The sequence below is a fragment of the Pleuronectes platessa genome, chromosome 2, assembly GCF_947347685.1.
Source record: "Pleuronectes platessa chromosome 2, fPlePla1.1, whole genome shotgun sequence".
NCBI lineage: Eukaryota > Metazoa > Chordata > Actinopteri > Pleuronectiformes > Pleuronectidae > Pleuronectes > Pleuronectes platessa.
The window spans coordinates 22913958-22929868 of NC_070627.1; the positions used below are offsets into that span (position 1 = coordinate 22913958).

Genomic DNA, 15911 nt, shown 5'->3' on the forward strand with positions numbered 1-15911 from the left:
GTTAGTGCATGATCCACTCTGCCTATTGAGCCGCAGCAACTCCACAATACATTTTTCAAATGTTGCAGTGTTGTCACTTGCTTTGTTTACTGTTCATTTTAAGCAGCGCTTTGTAATTGTCTTTATCTCCAAACTAACTTGTAAACACAGCAGTCAGATAAATGTCTGAAACGAAAGTAAGCCGACATTGAAAGCTGTACAAGTACTCAGGTAACATTACTTCAAAAGTGTTATTACATTCAGAACTTCAGTGACTGTATACAGTTAATGTCCAGTATTTCTGATAAGAGAAACTTCTTATTAAATAAAAAATACATATGATTATTCATTTATAGTAAACTGATTAAATGCATACAGTATATTATTGCAGGTATTACACATTTTAATAAGATTACTATAATCTAATCGTGTGTAACAGATCTCTCACACTCTGCGTCTTCATGGCCAGTGTTGTTTTGAATTCACCTCATCTCAGTGGCACATTTCTCTTGTGCTCCCTGAGCTCCCTGTGTGTTGAGCACAAGGTTGCTGCTTCTCCTGTGTTGGTGTGGCTTTGCCCCCCACCACTCAGAGTCCCTCCTATCCATCCATCTGTGCTCCTCACTCGCTGACTTTGTCTCTCCTCTGAGTGTGTTCCAGCCATATTGTGGATTGAAGTGTTTCTGCTTCTAATGAGCCAATTGTTCTTGTGTTTTGTTCCCCTCGGGGAGCGTTGCGTAGCTAATAACATTCTGCTCACAACCATTTTAAAACATATTCACTGCACCGGGGAGGGATCGAGGCCAACCAAACAATAATGCCTTGGAGCATGTAGAAAATAAAAAATGTGTTAATGACAGTTGCTCTAGTAAAGTGACAGCCCATTCTTTTCCTGTCAATTAGACCTTGGTTATTCAAAAGCAATTTGCAACTCCCTGCAGAGTTAAATGTGTGCCGTCTCCCAGGCCCTACTCAGTGATTGTGTAAGTGATGTATTCATTCCATTTCTCTGTGTGCGTCCTAGTTTGAGACAGAAATAATACTAAAGTTAGACACAAGCCACGGCTCTGCACAGTGTTGTTCCCATGAAAACAGAAGTCTATTTTAGGTGTGTGGACGTGAATGTTTCTTGCTGTGTGCACCCATGACCGTGTTCAAGGGGTATTGATACAGCTGGCATTCAAAGCCCTGATTAATTGCCATGGCATTTGGCTGTACTCTGTAAATGCCATATCACATGCCGAGCGCTCGGTTAATGGATGTCTGCCCATTGCAGCCCCTGCATAGGTCCTTTCTCCTTCCAATTTTTCCTCTCCTCTCCTCTCCTCTCCCCTCTACCCTCTGCTCCTCTGTCCTCGCCTCCTCCTCCTGCTCTGCCTTATGAAAGGTTAACTATGCTATATCAGCAGGAATACACGTGAGTCCAAGCTCCTGACAGTTTTGTCCAGAGTGGGCTTCCCGTACAAAGGCTCAGCCTAATCTCGATTTCTGACAGCCCCAGTTCAAAGGTAGCTTGAGGTTATGTCCTCTGGCTTCTCTTTAATCTACAGTGAATGTGTTCTGATAAGAGCTGGGAAATAACTCTACCTTCAAGTGCGTACACCCCTAAGACCCAATTTCAGTTTGTCTCTATATCTCTAAGAAGAAAAAAAGGATATGAAGAATTAGCTTTCGTCCTCAAGTGAATTAGTTAGCTCTATCTTAATGAGGTTGGCCATGTCAGAGGGAAGAGTTCAGAGCCTGCATGCTAAACAGACTTAAATTGGAATAGAGTATTAGCTCCTTAACTGTGAAAACACCTTCTCTCTCCAGCTCTAATTCCAACACCGCCACACAATTACCCTTAGACACTAAATTAACTTGTCACTTCCAAATAGGAATAGAAGATTTTTTTTCTTTTTAGAAAACTAATTCCAAAATCTAATTAACCACAGAAAAACATGTCACCATTTGGCTGGAAAATCCAACGTCGTTATGCAAATGGACCCAAGGATTGTAGGATGTGATTTGACAGAATCTCATTCTAGATGGTGCAAGCCGAGATAGAGAGATTACTCAGCCGCATCTGAGTGGAGGCAAACAGGAAGCGATGAGCCTGGTAATTTATTGTGTTGGTATTTCTCCTATTTGACTTCAGACAACTCATTAAGGGGCGAGGTGTCACCCAGACGGACAGAAAGACAGACAGAGGAGCCTTTCTCTAATGGGGCCCCCCCTCTGCTCTGTCTGCATCAGCTCTTTCCAGCCTTTTGCAGAGCTGGCTTAATCTCTGACTTTTTTAATATGAGATGCCAAATAAGATTTTACACAATTCATCATTTTGCTGCTCATGGGGGAGAGGGAGATGCTATCTCATCCTCCCACTTGTCTTCAGTTTGCTTACGGCGCTGTTTCAGGGCAGCCATTGAGAGATGGCCAGAAGGCTGAGATGAAGAGCAGTGTGTCTGGTTTACATTTCTTTTTTATGACACGATGGAAAGACGATGAATCCTGCCGCAGTGTGACAGTCTGCTGTATAGGTGCCGAAGCTGGCTGCTGATGCTGTTGGCAGGAAGTGGTCCTTTAGCTGAGAAAAACGTAATAAACGCCATAGGGTACATACACAAACACGCACAGAGCAAGGATATAATCTGACTTTGACTCCATAGCTAAATCTAGTTATGTCAACCCAGTAACCATAGGTCCTAACTAAACGTAGGCTCCTGAAGAAGGTTAGACAAATGAAAATCTTCCCTTTTTTTTACCCCTTTCTGACCAGTTATTAGCTCTAAATTCAGATCTGAATGCACTGAAATGCGCCCTGAGATCCACATAACATGTTTGCCCACCACATAACGATTGATGTTTTCCTTAAATGTGAACAATCTTTCTTCATAGCTGCGTGCATTCATTCATTAAGTCCACGTGCTCTCTTTCTCACAGGAGACACATTAGGGACACTTTTTAATGTCAGATGTAAACGCAAGTACTCAACGTTGATATCTCAGGACAGAGCTGAACAGGGCTTTTGTCATAAGTTTATGAAAATCACCTTCACACAAAGCTGCTTTCAGACATGCACTGAACCTCGGAGATCCTCAAGAGTTTCTGTAGACTTTCTTCACCTGGCTCCCTAGAGTCCACAGAAATTCCAGAGGACCGGATGGATTCACCGCGAGTCAGTGAGGAGGTTGATGATGCTTCTAACATGCGACAGACACAAAAATAAAAGAAATTAAATGAAAACAAATATCTCAGGATGATAAAGCAGGGCCATACATGTAGAAGACCCCGACGAAGATGTTAAGAGAGTTTGTGCCATAAACAAAAACCCTCACAGCACTTCACGGCAGAATTATTGTATTATGTCCTGCCACTGCCTCCTGCACCTGGATCCTCCAGAGGATTTGTTGCTGTTGTGCGCCTGAGCAGAGAATCTCCCACTGCATTGTTCGTGTGTAGAAGTCTACCTCTGGGGAAAATACGCACCCAATTCTCCTTGTTTCTCCGGATGTCATGTCTGAAAACGGCTCATGAGAACTTCCCCCCTGAGGGGATGACCTTTGGATGTTATCTCACACTGGGCTCCCAGGACCCCTCCTTACATCCAGTTTGTGATTGGATGCCAGTGGCTCTGTTCAGACTTGATCCGTCTTGAGTAATCTCACCACAAGCACTGAATGCAGCCAAGATGCTTTGAGGACACATTTGAGATCTAATCATTTACATTTTAGCTGTGTGAAAGCAACAACCTGGGCAACTTTAAAGGACCACAGCCTCAGCTGATGTCCTCTGTCCTGCTACAGTTTCATTATGAACCAAAAGCATTTTTGCACTTCTTTGTTTGCATTCATTGATTTGTTTGTGGCGGTCCACCACAATAACAACACTGATTGCCACATATTGATTTATTTCTTTGCACTCACATTGACAACAGAACCGTCTCTCATAGCTTACAAGTTTAAAATAATTCAATTTTGACTTTGGAAACAGCAAAAATGTAGCCATGTGTTAAAATGGAAATCCAATTACAAGTGGTCACTTGAGATGCATGTGGGGACACATGTTAATGCCAGGTATGAACAGCGCTAATGAGCGTTTGTTTGCAGACACAGAGAGCCCTCCAAAAACCAAGCGAGGTCCACTCTGGAACAAACAAGTAATTAATTATTGAGGACACCAAACACGACGGCAAGCTAATCTACAAAGCTGTTTAAAGCCCCTTGATTTATAATTCAGGCGCCTTCCTCACCCCAGTGAGTTCTGAGATTGAAAGACTGCATTGGAGGGCAATTTAAACTTCACTGGGGCAAGGCTTGTCTTTTCAGAGAAGCTCCTGTGTGACTGTGCATGCAGGCTGAGTGCTGCAATACGTGTGTGAACACAGGAAAGCATGTGTGGATCAGTATTAGAATACTGAGTTGAGCATGTGCACTAAGCAAGTTCACACAAATGTTCTTTTAATCATGCTGTTACCCCCTGCTTGTTTTTAAATAACTGTGTTGCTGCCCTCACAATGTTTTAAAGTGCTTACAAATGTATTTGTGCTAAAATCACTGGGGTGCCTTGTTAGGCAAACCCACAAGCGCTTCCTATTTAATATGTGTGGCAGATATTACACTGAGGGTTGCACATTAAGAATGCAAACAACATGGCGTTAAAGGAGTTTTAGTTAATTAGCTGGAGCTGTGGTGCTGGCCCATAGCGGCTTGTGTTCCTTGGGACTGCCGACCTCAACGGGGGGCCCCTCTTTGATCTGTGGATCCCACGGTCTGCTAGCTTTCCCCCAACCTCTGAAACACATGGACAGATGGAAAGGAGATGTGGGTGTGCAAGTTAGTGCCACGACTGATCCAATCTATTCTGGTCATTTTTTTTACCATAACTTGCTCTGCTGTGAGGCATTTTAAATTCAGTAAACTTTTCAAGTTTGACCAGTGATAGTTCATGTTTTAATCAGGGCCGGGTCTAGGCAGGGGCAAGAGGGGGCCTGGCCCCCTCAAATAAATGTTGTGCCCCCTCAAACTAAATAGGGTTAGGGTTAGGCACAATGCCCCCTCAAGATTTGTGGCTGCCCCCTCATACATGCCTGTTTAGACCCGGCCCTGGTTTTAATCTGATTTACATTTTTCTTCTCTTTTACAACATAGAGAACTAGAATTACTGCCCTACAGACGTATGCCTCTGCCAACCACTGCAGTTTCAGTCTAAATGTGTCACGGATATGGTGAGGACCCAAAAGCAGCACAGGCAGACGAAATACCAGTCGGTAATGACCTTTATTGTTCACTGCAGTCTTTAACAGTTCAAACAATGGCAGGGTGAAAAGTCTTTGCTCACAGTGATCATCTGCGAGATCTGAGCAGGAGCGAGCCTGGTGTCGCTCACTGAAGGTCAAGTCACAGCTGATGGGTTACCTAGCTGGTAGACAGGTCCAGTGGTGAGCTGTGTAGCCACAGAGCCAAGCAGGAGCGTAACCAGGAGGGAATAGGCGAAACTCGTGGTCGAAGACAGAAGGCTGAGGTAATGTCCAGGGCAGAGACGAGGCAGGCAGGTCGGGGATCGACGGGGTCGGCAACAGGTGATCAGTCCGGGGAAAACACGCTGGAAGTCAGGCATAACACAAGAACAATCTGGCACTGAAGCAGAGACAGGAGCAGGCTTAAATGCAGCCAGGGCTGTCACAGGTGTGGAGAGTTGGCCTGATGAGGAGGTGTAGCTGACTGGCAGAGTGGAGCAGAGACAGGTGAGTGGAAAAATACCAGCAGACAGGAGATGAGCAGACTGTGACAAAATATTTATTTTGTCAGCCTCATTTGAAGCCATATTGACCTTGACCTTCGACTGTTGAAAACCTAAATATAATCAGTTAATCCATGAATCTAAGTGAACATTTGTGCTAAATTTAAAACCATTATCTCCAGGTTCATGTGTCAAAAAGGATATCTTTGACATCACAGTGACTTTGACATCTGACATCTAAATTTGAATCAGGTCATCCTTGAGTCCAGATGTGATGAAATTCCCTTTTTGCTGATATATCACACAAGTTCATGAGGACCCTGTCACCTTGACCTATGACCATCAAAGTTGAATCAGTTCATCTTTTTGTCGGACTGAACAGTTGCCCCAATTTTAAAGAAATTCCATTAAGGCGCTCTTGAGTTGTCGTGTTAGAGGCGGTGGTCTAGTGGCAGAAACTTGGACTATGGGCAGAGAAGGTCTCTGGTTCGTCTCTGGTTCGACTCCACGGAGAGAAAACAAAAGACGAACCTGAATTGATCTGTCCAAAAATCCAAGAGTCTCCCTAACCTGTCTAGTGCCCCTGAGCAAGGCACCTTACTCCCCCAACATCTGCTCCCCGAGCGCCGTACATGGTTGCTCACTGCTCTGTGTGTCCTGCACCAGATGGGTCAAAAGCAGAGGTTAACTTTCCCTACCTGCATGAGTGTGCCTTTGCATGTCTGTGAATGTGTTTGGGACAAATAAATGCATCTTAAAACCAAAAACGTGGTTTGTGAGATAAATGTCACCTTCGAACTTGGACCACCAAATTTTATTGAGTTCATCCTCGAGCCCAAGTTAACGTTTGTCCCAAAATTGAAAGGATGGAAGTGTTTGTGAGAAAAAATGTTTTTCCGAGAGCTCACAATGAGTTTGACCCTTGACCTTCATCCTCTTAAAACTAATGAATTCATCTTTGAGTCAAACTGAACGTTTGTACCAAATTTGAAGAAATCCCCCCAAGAAGTCTTGACATATTGTGATCTCAAGAATGGGACGGACAGACGGACGGACAATCCAAACACATAACGCCTCGAGCCACTGGCTGTTGCCAGCTTAGAAGCATAAAGATGTATTAGATGTATTAGATGTATAACAGGGAATTGGTTTCAGTTCAAACGATCAGTTTAAAATGTCCCATGCTGCTCATGATGGGATTCAACACAATTTCAATTTAGTACTTCCAAAGGTATAACAGCTCAAATAATGTACATTGGTAAATTAACAGATTCTTTTAATGATAACATGTACTCACAACAACAAAACACAATTTCAAAAGCTGACATTTATTTCTGAGGCCAAGCTCTGGATTCAAAACACCACAGCTCAGTGCATTCGGCTACATGAGGGAACAGGAACGTGTTACTTTGGGTGTTACATGTTATTTTCAGCATCATTCTTTCAGTCAGGAATCAGATATTAATCAACTTTTCAAATTAACGCAGCAGTGTCTTCAACCTCAAAGTGATGTATGGTTATTATTTCACGCTTATGATGCACAGTGGGAGATTTATTCCGATCAGACCTGAGTGCAGCTTTTCCTGCTGGCTGATGATCAAACAACCAGAGCTCCCTAAGTGGGACTGGCAGGGTGTCCCAATTCTCATCACAATGTGCTAATACACACTGTACTAATGTTGACAGCACAGTGTTTTGTTAAATAGAGAACACAACAAGTCAATGTTTTGTACTAACAATGAATGATACAAGCCATGCTGCATGTCAGTCAAGCTGCAGCTTCAGAAGAAAACAATAACACAATGGAAAAATGGTACTTTTAATAGGTGAAAATGTTGTTTCCACCACTGTTAGAATCTGAGCCATCAACTCAGATACACACAGACACACACATCTCCGTTATAACTGTGACTCTGTTCAGACCTTGTTTTCTGATCACTTGTACATAGCTCTAAGTACAGGTATGAAAGCATCCAAGAAACATTGAGGACGCTTTGGAAATCCATTCACTCAGACCACATCCAGAGGTGTTCTGGGATGCTACAGTTTCATAATGAACCAAAAGTATTTTTGAGTTCTCAGTATTTCACACACATTGATTTACTTGTGGTCACCACCACAATATCCACATTGACTGCCACATATTGACTTTCTACTTTTTTCAAATGAGTAAAATCTTATTCCATGAGAGAGCTGTTCTCAGTGCATTGATTCATTCAGCTGCTTATGGCTCCACTTTCTCTCTCTCTTGTCTCTCTCTCTCCTTTCTCCCTCTCACAACTACACACACACACACACAGTGACAACAGACTCATCTAGTCAGTCCGGCTATAACCCAACCATCATTTGCCAGTCTTTGCCAACTGAAACAAACATGATTGTGTATTTGCATTTAGAAGTGATAAATTGCTCAGTGTAGGAAAGTGCGATCAGATCACAAGCCGTCACTGGAGACACCTGTGCAGACGCATTCTGATGTCAAGCATGAACTAACGTACTTAGAGCTGTCCACTCGTGACTCGAGACAGATGTTAACACCAGGTCTAAACACGACCTTTGTCTAACTGAAGACACTGATGGGTATCTTACCTCTTGGACTGGAATAACTCTGGTCCTGAGCATTCAGGAAGGCCTAGGGCAATGATTTTTGCGCCCCTCTGCATATTGGACTTTGTTTTTATTTGTCCTTGTCCTTTCCATAGTTAGGTGTAAGAGCAAGGAAAACATCCACACTCTGCAAACTTATCTCATGAAGGTGCTGGAGGAAAATGTCTTTAGTACAATTATAGAGGATAAAGGCTCCCTCTTCCCTTTATATTTTATTGCAAAGCTTTTCCCCAGAGAGTTATTCAGACTTTCTTCAGTTTGAAAAATGTCTCAGACCAAAAGCTTAACAATTCAATTTGAAATCTGCAACGGGGGAAAACCTTGCTGAGGCATCTATTCTTTTTAATTGTACAATTCAAAATTGTGGGACACTAATGAATAAATTATAACATCACCTCAGGATATGGAACCAACTGCTGAAAAGCGGTGGTTGCGCGTAACTGACTTATTAACTATTTATATTTTAAATGGCAGTCTGTGAAATGACAGTGACAGCAAGGATGAAATAAATAAAAGCGGAATACATTAGACTTGACAGGACAATGTGTGACACGCGGTATTTGCCAGGATCTAGTGATGTAAGGGAACTCAGCTAATTCACAACCTTCTGCGTTATGGGACCTCGAGTGTGGGGAACATGCAAGCCGCAATGAGCACAGCTGCAAACAGAAACTGATTTAACCATTTGCATTTATAATTTGGCAGCAAATTATCCTCTGGACATGTTTAGTCCTCTGATGTTTGGCTGTTGTTTGTGTGCACGCATTGTATTTCATCACACCCTGGAGGCATGTCTATCGCATGATTTGTGTTGGTTGTAATGTGCTCTCTGCCTGTAAAGACATATGCTCAGAGGTTAGATGGCTCTTTCACTATTCTACCTGCATGACCCGCTGTGCTACTTTCTGGAGAATTGTTTCACCACACAGGGACCTCTCTCATCCTCTGCTCTGTCAATCCTGTGTCCTTGAGTCCCCCACATTCAGCTCCTGGCTTCTTGTCCTCTCTTCCTACCTCAGTTCTTCTCTCTATCTTATTCTCTCACTTTTCCTTCACACTGTAGCCATGGCGATGTCGAGCTGTCTCGATGCACGTGCACACAGAGATACATATATATTTCAAACAGGGATTCACAGATTCAATGGATAGTAGATAGTGAGCGCATGTGTGGTCGCAGTGAAGGGATGTCAGCCTTGAACCAACTTGCCAAAACTAAGAATAATAGGAGGAGTGCTCTCAGCGATAGAGAGAGCTCGCCGCGAGGAGGAGAAGACAGTGAGGGGGTCTGCCTCATTTGCACTGAGTCGTCCCCTCCTCACGCAGCCAGCTGACAGGGGATATTTTTATCAGCCTGGCACACACAGTGCTGAAAAGGAACAAATTCATTTGTAACAGCACACTCCCAGCCAAGGACAAGATCTCAGCAGGATAGAACATAACTGTCTTCCTGCGCTATCAGAATCAAAATCAGTCATTCTTATTTATGCACCTGCCTCGGCACTATCATGCACAAGGTGGTGCACAAGGCCTTGCCCATTTTGTGTCCAGTGAAGCAGAAAACAAAAAAAGCTAAATGTGCTCCCCAAGGTCTGGACCATTACTGGGGTTTTAAAGTGCTGATATTTCTCTCTGCTGACACACACACATTTGTATTGTTATCCTTCCATCATGGTTTGTGTTTTCCATATGTGTCTGTGATTTTTATTCCTGATTCTCGCTGCTCTGTTTGGTTGGAAGATGTCAACCTGTAGTTTACATAAGAAGAACTGACCCTGTTAGTACACTGGATTGTTGGAGGATACATCTGTTGATGTACCGCCAATTAGAAGTCAGTGGGATGACACAGCTGAAGTGTGCGTGAGAGGGAGCGAGGGAGAGAGAGAGAGAGAGAGTGGGAACATTAATAAACCATGTGCTAAAGTGGTGTCACTGGGCTGCTGTGTTGGCATGTCTGCACTGCTCAGGAAAAACATGTCCGTCTCTGGGGCATTGTCTGTAATCCAGCATGTTAGAGCAGCAAGAAGGTTCCTTTATGTAAGCAGGCCCAGAATCTCAGACATCATCTGATATGCATACATTGGAGAAATAAATAATTTTTCCGCTATTGTTTTGAGATGATTATGAATATGAATAGTATTCGGTCGGCCTAATCCACTCTAACAAACAGCTCATGGTACCAATTGGCATGATTGACAATGCCTTCCAGGATTAGTGTTGAATGCAACTGACGTTAACGCAGGAAATATTGATATACTTTTATCCTCAAATGCCATGCAAAGCCCCTGCTCTGAATAGTTTGTTTTGCATCTGCAAGGATACAGTCACGGCCAGAAAAATAATATTTGATTTTCTTGAAGCAGCAAGGTTTCATCTCTTTGTAGTGACACAAATACCGTAGTGTGCCAAGCTGACAGATAGATGATCTATTGCAGGCGTTGTAATTGAAAACACTGAGAGGGTGGAGGACAATTAATCTCTGCTTTCTCGCCTTGCTTCAAATTTCCATGAAGAAATACCTTGAAATGCAGATAATAGATAAGGGTGTTATTGATTTGGTGGGGTGTAAGGAGAGGCGAGTAGGTGCAGAGGTTCTCCATCACTAATCTCTCTGGCTGTGACTGCATCTAAATAGCCTGCAGAGAGGGATAAACAGGCGCATCCATCATGGGACTGCTGGCGCAGACAGTGATGGATGGCTCCGCCCTCCGCTGCCCTCTGCCGCACCTCTCCCTCCTGGTCAGGGATAGGAAGTGACACTGGCACTCAGGAGAAATACCTGGCTTAAACCAGGCGGGAAAATGTCTGCTTTAGCTCTGCTTTGATAGAGGGATTCAGGGCAGGTTTTGGGTGTGGATCTGTGTGTCTGTGTGAGTTCATCGAAATTGTCCCCTGTCACTTATCACCTTGTCTCTTTGAGTTTGTAGGATTATCTGTCTTGATGGATCCTGTTTATTTTGCCAACGTGGAAATTGGTTTTGTGTGAGAGAGTGTGCTGTGAAGTCACCTGTATGTGCTTTCGTAAGCGTGTGTATACATCGATTTAGGAAAGCATTTCTTTTCTATCTGCATGCACATGCACTATGAGCCAAATCCCATGTGCTGCTTGAACCAAGTGAGCAGGCATGCCCACGCCAGCTCGCCTCAGAGGTGCCAGCCTGATAGATATGGTGTGTGTGCCAGGCTGTGCCTTCTCTCCCCACCCCTGCAGCATTAAGATTGATCCCTCATTCCCTCCCATTCCTTTCTCCCTCACTCCTCTGTGTGCCTCTGCCTTTATGAGACTGTGAATAGGTGAAGCTCATAGGCTCCAACAGATGGCCGGAGCTGCCCTGTTTCACTGTCTCTCACACAGACACACACACACACACACACACACACACACACACACACACACACACACACACACACACACACACAAGCACAAACACACACACACGCACACACACACAGTATACTGCTCCATGAATAAGAGCCTATAGAAAGCGAAAGGAAGAGGCAGAGGAATATGTGACAAGGAAAAATGGCAGAAACAGGAAGAAGAGCGGCTAAAAGTAATGGAAACAGAGAGAGCCAGCGAGGAATAACCCACAGGGAGGAGGATGGAAACGAGAGGAAAAGATTGAACAACACCAAGAATATGTTTAAAAGAAGAGAAATAAAAGAAGAGGAAAATAGAAACAACGCTGAAAAAGGGAGTGAGGGCAAAATTGAATTGTAGATTGAGGGAGCCTCTCTCCTCCCTCTTTCCCTCCCTCTTTTATTTATTTCATGTGAAACCACGCCTCCCTCCTTTCACTTGTCAGTGCATCTATAACACTGAGCTGTCTGCATCGGGCTGTGTGGGGGGTGAGACGAGCTCCTCACTCTGCCGGCACAGTGGACCGGATCTGAACGGACCGGAAAGGACTGGATGGTAGTGGACAGACCAGAACAGGTGTGGGTATTTGTGGTTGTGTGCATGTGTGTTTGTGGTGGGTGACAGAGGGAAGCATGTGTTTTCTTTTTGTGTGTGATCGCTTGTTCCTCCACAGGACTTGGTGCCAGGGAAGCGTATCTAGAAGGTACAGTGCTGGAGCTTTGCCCTAGTTTACACTTGAATGCTCTGAGCCATTCTATTTGCCTCTGAGATTTATGCATGGAATCGCTAACGGCACTCATCATCAGGGTAAGAGAGACCTGCACTGGACTCACACAGTGTCTGGCTTTGAATCAGGGCACTGTGGAAAGGAGCTGCTGTTTCATCTGGTAGAACTAGTTTGCTGCTTTTAGGCTGGATGGACTTTTGTGACATGGGTTTTGAAGTGACTGTGGCGTAAGCATTCTCTTTATTATATGTCTCTTTATAATATACTGTTGTAGGAAAATCATTTCACTGAAGCTGTTTGGAGAATCAGTTTTTATTCAGTGAAACAAGTCTCCACAGCCTTCGCCGCTCTTTGGTGTCTGAATCCAATTTGTGATTAGTTGTCTTTGTCCTCCTGTTTCACAGTGTGTGGTATTTTGAAATATGGAGCCGTCATTGTTCCAGCATCGCTTTGTATTTACCCAGCCTAATATAATCATGACTGTTGCCGAGTCGTGTGCAGGGTTTTAAAATACAGCAAACAACAGCAATTTTTTTTTTTACTTTTTCCAAAAGTATGCCTTGTCTAGTTCAAGATTGCTTACCTTGTGGGGAGCTTCTTTTTCTTTTTCTTTTTTTTAAAGCTGTTATCCGCCCCTCAGCATTCATTCAAGAGTCGCCATCTCAAGATTTGCAGCTGCTGCCACTCCTATAGAAGCCTGTGCCGCTTTACTCTGGGTCCCAGTGAATATACTCACTATCAGTGTTTTGTCAATAATCTTTATGGGTCAAAAGGCTGTGTCATCGCCAAGTGGTGACGGTTAAGAGCAGCGGAGTGTGTGTGTGTGTGTGTTGGGGGGGGGGGGGTGCACTGACCTAGAGGCTGAAATATTTATGATAGAGACAGCTGAACGCCCCTTGCTGCTTGTAGTGTTGTGGATGGAAGTTTGAACTAACGCAATGATGGAGGGATGGATGGAAAGTGAAGAAGCTTCAGAGATCTGTTCTTTAAGCATTCATAATTTATCGCAACGCACTCTGCCATGGAAGCTCTAACCCCCATATCAACTGGCCTCTTTTCTCACTGAGATGCCAGTGGACTGAAGGAGGATGCTGCTGCTCAGATCTACCTGTCGGCTCGTCCCCAGGCTTCCGCGTGACACACACACACACACACACACAGACACACCGACACACACGCACACAAACATACACATATACCCACATATATGTTACAATTTGCTCTGATTTATTTTCACATACACTAAGCAATAATTGCATGGTTACACTCACTGCACACTTATTTAGCTAGAGCAATGGGTAAATTAAATGGACTGCATCTATATGACAGTTTTCTCATCTTATGACCACTCAAAGTCAAATGACTATAAATGACATTCACCCATTTACACAAACTTTCGTACAGCGTTAATTTTTCTCTCACACATCGTTCAAATAGCCCCTTGATCAAGTTACACAGTTTAGGGTCAGTGCCTTGCCCAGGGACACTTCATCATGCAGACTTGATGAGCTGGGGCTCAAACCACCAACCTTTCTGCACTGGTGCAAGCTATAGTTCCCAAGCCACAGCCACCTACTCACACTTCATATAGTTTGCATTCATGCTCATAAGAACACACACATAGACTTACGGACAATCACCATTTTATTCTGCTCACATCTTTCTGTAGTTTATGTTGTTCTTCTTTAGTTGACACGAACATAGAATCAGTTGGAGTGAATGACCTTGAGACCTCCTAATGTTTTCTGCTGTTGCCGTGCGGTCAATACATATAAGGCCATGTGGGTCCCCCGGCGAGAATGATGTGCTTGACATGCCGTTTTCAAAAAATGTCTGGAAAAAGTGCAGCAGGGCTGGCGATGCAGTCGAGGGGAGACGCCAGTATGAATATGTATAGTATGTTAATGCCGAGCACAAAGCCGTTGACTCGAGCTGTTGATGAAAGCAGAGGACATGTTTCCCCATGGCCACTCTTGGGAGGAAGCACTATCGACAAACCCATTGTCGACGCAGCCGCATCCCTGCCCACGGGGGCAGCGTGGTGACAGGTGGCAGATATCAGTGACAGAAGCCAAGGTGACACCACTCTCTGGTCTCTGCAGACCCGGGGCAGCGCCGCTATCAGCTCATTTTTCCGCTGCTGTTAACCTTATATGTGGTTAGACACAGGGAGGTTAGATTAGAGGGTCCTACAGCTAATGTCTCTTATTAGCTTCGGTCATTGTTCTAAGAGCTTCAGTGCCTTTCATCTGATCCACTTACTGTCTCTCTACAGGTTTACAGGAACATGTCTATAGCTACGTCAGGTACTGCAAAAAAGGTTTTCGGCTAAGATGGAAAAGTTGATATCCTGTAGAGGAGATGGTGCCAACAGTTTTTTTTTAATACAGAATGATGTTACTATGCATTAATTTACATTCTCGGAAGTTCCCATTACACGAGATGTGAACTAGACCTCCGTGGTTTGAGGTCAGAATGTGGAAAAAACATGGAAACTTTACACAAAATATGTTGTATTTATGTTAAGAGCATTGAAACGACATCTTGAAACCTCTTTCCAGTATCTTCATAATAAGGAAGAACAAGAAAAAGGATCCAGTATGACAGCCATATAAATGATTTAAACATGCTCATTATTATTATTCTGACAAAATGAATGGCATTAACAATCAGTGCATTAGCCCAATGGCGTCTCTCCACCAGAAAGACTTCAAAAGATAAAAAAAATAAAGAGCTGAGCTTCATGGTTATACATAGCAGCAATTAAATTACATGGTATATAATTACCAGTGCTTAATTAATGATGTAATCTAGATGCTTGAGTAGATGGTTATCTATATCGGCTATATTGAAATATATTCACATACATCCGCTCAGGAAACATAAATAGTGCTTCATTATCCCAGCTCCTTTAGAATACTTTAAAAGTATCCTGACAGTCAGTAGCACTCACGTGTTCCCGTTCTGCTCCCTGTTCATCTGTTATGTATGAGCTGCTGTTAACAGGTCCTGCGATCAGGCGTCATCAGGACATCAGTGCGTAAATCTCAGTGCTGCCGCTCCTCTCAGCTCTAATGATAGAGGGGCAGAGGGCCTTTTGCAGACGCCTCTCAAACACTCCACTCAACACTGAGTAGAGGGTGAAGAGTAGTCTCCAGCTGATAGGAGCAAATAGGGAGAAGCACGTTGGTTGGTGTTTGTTTCGATGTTCTTTGTGCCTGTGCCATTGCAGCCCAGCATGCCTCTGTGTGTACGGTTGATTCCCACAATGTTCACATGAGGACAGCCATATTACCAGTGTGTGCTAACGCAATCAGATTTCAATCTCTTCCCTCTATGTGGCTGAGCTTCTGCGGCGGAGGTGTACCACGGGGAAATGTAATTACACCCTGCTGGCCACATAGTACAGGCTTCACCAACCTATCTGTGTCAGGAGACAGCGGCTAGAGGCCCCTTCTCACTTCAATATCAAACAGCAGAGATGTCACTAGAGGCCTGCTGCACCTCTGAATTTCATAT

General features: G+C 43.9%; 1 protein-coding gene across 7 annotated transcripts in view; it reads left to right on the top strand.

Moving 5' to 3' along the window:
• sulf2a (sulfatase 2a) overlaps positions 1-15911 on the top strand; it is a 48187-nt gene that overhangs the window by 473 nt on the left and 31803 nt on the right. For 2 of the 7 annotated variants that reach the window (XM_053444510.1, XM_053444508.1), the window contains exon 1: positions 11891-12241. The exons of 1 other annotated variant lie outside the window; for it this stretch is intronic. The gene's annotated coding sequence lies outside the window, so the exon portion shown is untranslated. Of the gene's footprint in view, positions 1-11890; positions 12244-12338; positions 12369-15911 lie in introns of those variants that run through there. 4 more of the 7 variants (XM_053444507.1, XM_053444506.1, XM_053444504.1 and 1 more) reach the window with 3 other exon arrangements.